Genomic DNA, 4051 nt, shown 5'->3' on the forward strand with positions numbered 1-4051 from the left:
GACTGATTGTAACCCTGCCTCCACTCCAAGTGCTCATGGAGATTTGTTATGTAGAAATGATGGTGCTGATTTAGTTGATGAGACAACTTACAGAAGTATTGTGGGGAGCTTGATGTTTATAATCCACATAAGGCCTGATATTGCCTATTCAGTTTCACTTGTTTCAAGGTATATGACAAATCCATCTGAAATACATATGAAGGCAGCCAAGAGGATTTTGAGGTATGTGAAAGGGAATTTAAGTTTTGGTATTCATTACTACTCTTCTGAAAAGTTCAATCTTGTAGGCTTTAGTGATTCAGATTGGGGAGGTAGTATGGATGACCGTAAATCTACATCTGGAAATTGTTTTTCTTTTGGTTCTGGTTTAATTACCTGGAGCTCAAAAAAGCAAAGTATTGTTGCCCTCTCATCTACAGAAGCAGAGTATGTTGCAATTACCTCAGCAGGTACACAAGCTCTTTGGCTCATAAAAGTTTTGGAAGAAATTGGAGAAAAACAAATTCAGCCTATAGTAATTTATTGTGACAATGTGAGTGCCATCAAGTTAGCAAAGAACCCGGTTCATCACAGCAAAACAAAGCATTTTGATTTGAAATATCACTTCATACGAGATTTGGTGTTGAAGAAGGATGTCGAATTGAAGCACATCAACACCTAGGATCAGCTAGCAAATATATTCACCAAAGTGGTTGCGAAAGCTCAGTTTATAGCACTATGAGATAAGATTGTCAGCCCTCAGCATCAAGGGGGAGTATGTTGATAATTGATGTTGCTCTAGCATGCAGCTAGATTAGTTTAGTTAATAGTTTTTTGTTTATTCATGCAAATAAAGCATGTACTCCAACATGCATTAATCCTTAGGACTATTTTTAGCTTTTTTTTTTGCATGAGTTTGTTTTTTAGTAAATAAAGCATGTTGTGCATGCACTTATTGTATTCTTAATTTAAGGAGCAGTTTTCTTTTTTAGTTTGAGAGCCTTAGTAGCTTTCCATGCAAAGCTAGGAATATATTTAGAACTGCAGTTATCATTAATTCTTTTAGGCTGCAAGTGCTTTATATATACAGCCTCTATGTAATTTTTTAATTAAGCTTCAATAAAGATATTGGTGTTTTCTTCTTTTTGTTGTTATTGTTTGCTAATCAGTTGGTTCAGAGAGGATAGGTCAGGTTCAAAATTCTACAATAGGTGCATGGTATGGTTCCATAGATCTGGGATTAAACCCAGGCGTCCACTTTTGAATGAAAATGAATTGATCCTCAAGCATCCACAATTGAGATTCCAAGGCTTGATTCTGCACATCTTTGCTATTAAAATCGATTGTGAAGAAATGTTTTGGAAGGAAATAAACTTCAATCACGCCAATAGCACATGATTTCTTTATCCAATCTTTAATTTCTTGCATGGAGCAATATTTGCCAAGGACTCGGCCAATAACTGTTGTTCTGCCAAGGTCAAGAATGTCCGCATCCACAATGTCGGAAACATCAATACTTCAGGTTACGATTGGCGAATTCGCATCTTGTGAATTGGTGAAATTTTGGAGAAGCTCCATTCAGATATATGTGTGTGTGTGTGTGTGTGTGTGTGTGTGTGTGTGTGTGTGTGTGTGTGTGTGTGTGTGTGTGTGTGTGTGTGTGTGTGTGTGTGTACATATACATATAATAATGAAAATTCAGAAAATTAGAGTTAGGCAGCTTGACATAAAAATTTGAATAAGTTATTAACATAATTTGAAAAATATGTAAGAACAAAATTTGTAAAAATTTGATTCTAGTTTCTAATGCAACTAATTGTTTTTTGGAAAAAAATTAAATTTATTTGATGAAAAATTGAAATTTGTAATATGGCGGCTAGAAATAATGTCAAATTTAAAATCCTTTTTCTTTTCTTTGTGGTTGGGTGGGGGAGCGGGAGGTGGCGGCATGGGGGAAGTTAAAGTATTTCAATTTATAAATACAACATTTCTTTTTCTCACATGTCAATTTCTTCTTGGAATTTTGTTTCAACAATGCACAATGTTCCCAAAATACCCTAGTTTCTAACATCTATAAGAAAAAATGTTTAGAAATATTAAAATGTACCATGCTTTTAATACACAATATTGTTATTTCAAACTAGATTTCTATCACTGATATCTATGAATGCTACTTTAAAATCATATTCTTCTTAGATTTTCTACCTTAAAAGTATATAATACTTCGGACTCATAAATTCATAAAGAAAAAAAGTTTTATACATAATAGTTTTGTTTTAAAATTGATCATATTCTCAGAATAATTGAATACTACTATAATAACTTTGGTGAAAAAGCATACTATTTCGTGACAATGACTCATACATCTATCAAACCATTTGATAACACGCTTTTAAATTTTGTCACTAATTCTAAACATGATTGAGGTTGAAGTCCTGCCCAGCTTTTCGCTGCCGTATGTTTACAGTAGTGGATTTTTACATTTGCTGGAGGGGATCGGAACAAAATTTAAAAAGCACACAATTGAATGTCGGATCGCAATCCCTTTAAGCTTGGTATACTGTCTCAGTACAAAACTTGTTCTACTGTATAAATTTTCAGTCTCCTCATTATTACATCCCAAGAAATGGCATCTCACGGCCATTTCGATAAATATGATAATAATATAGGCCATAGAAAAGGGAAAACAAAAAGCCGTATTCGTATTTCTGATTTTCCATACATACTTAGTTGCTTCCAAACTTAAAACCCCACTTCATGCCCTGTCCTGGTCTGCTCTGGAGCTGGGGCCGGCACTCTAATAAAATCCCCCTAGTTTACAAATGATAGCTGTTAATGAGCACACTCAACAGATAACACAAGTATTAGGATATTCCTCTCTCACAACAGTGTATTCATACGGCCTGTAATCGTAGGTGATGGGCAAATACACAACTTCAACTTTTGAAGGTTCTGCTTTGTTCTCCTTCTTTGCTTCGCCTTGAGGTTTCTTCTCCTCTTTTTTCTCGCCCTCCTTCTTCTCCTCTTTTTTATCGCCTTCCTTCTTCTCCTCTTTCGCAGGACCCATGCTCAGCAAATCTGCAAAGCCGAATTTCCTGAGTTTAGAGGCCTAACAGACGGGATCCACGTCCCCAATTGCAGTCATCTTCTTCTCCTTCATGTCCACCGCCACAGAATCCACCCCTGCAATACAAATATCCATTCATCAGATTTTGCAGCAGATTAAACTTTTAATCTCAAGGTTTTAAAGCAAATAGGAAGAGTTTGCATACCTTGGACAGCCGCAACCTGCTTGAGGGCCTTTTTCTTGCTGCTCTCGTTTTCAATGGCCAATTTTAGCACTATTTTCTGGAGAACATAACCATTAGCTAGCTGATCACAACTTCCAATGAGAATGCGAGAAAAAAGAAGGAAAATGGTTACCTTCATTGCCATGGGACAAATGAGAATCCTTAGCAGAATGTAAGGAATTCAAAGTGGAATGCGATGCACAGAAATACGAATGCAGGGAACGGAAGGGCCATAAGGGGGCTTATAAAGAGGGGAAAGAGGAGAATCTGAGAAAATGTAAGGGTCGTGGTAAGAGAGTGAAACTACAACTTTCAAGTGCGTCGGGGTCCGCCGGTCGTTTGGTGGAAGAGTAGGAAAGTTCAAACTAATTCATTTTTCTAAACCTTGCTTGCGGAAGACGAGGGACATTCAAATGCAATCATTTTCCTAAACCGTGCTTTATCGACGTGTGATCCGTACAAGCAAGAAACTTCCCCAGTGGTGCCGAAATGCCTTGTTTTAATAAAGGCGAAGGCTTAATCCATGAAGGCAAGGCATCGTTGAACATATACAAGGTTGAGGTTACCTTTCTTTTCATGTTGTAAAAATCATCAATTAGTCTTTAATGGAAGTTTTTTTTAAGGTTTAGATTGTCTTTCTTTTCATGTTGTAAAAGCTATCAATCCATCTTCAATGGAAGTTTTCATGGTGATCTTTTTGAATAATAAGTTTCTTTTTTCTTTACTTCATTTCGTATTGGTGGACCTTCCTTTTAGTTTTTCTTTTCTTTTATATTTGATTA

The 4051-nt window shown here is 36.2% G+C and overlaps 1 pseudogene; it reads right to left on the reverse strand.

Moving 5' to 3' along the window:
- Positions 1–2654: 2654 nt before the first annotated feature.
- Positions 2655–3633, reverse strand: LOC131065905 (heavy metal-associated isoprenylated plant protein 39-like; annotated as a pseudogene).
- Between the last annotated feature and the right edge of the window lie 418 nt (positions 3634–4051).

This window comes from Cryptomeria japonica, chromosome 2 (assembly GCF_030272615.1).
Source record: "Cryptomeria japonica chromosome 2, Sugi_1.0, whole genome shotgun sequence".
NCBI lineage: Eukaryota > Viridiplantae > Streptophyta > Pinopsida > Cupressales > Cupressaceae > Cryptomeria > Cryptomeria japonica.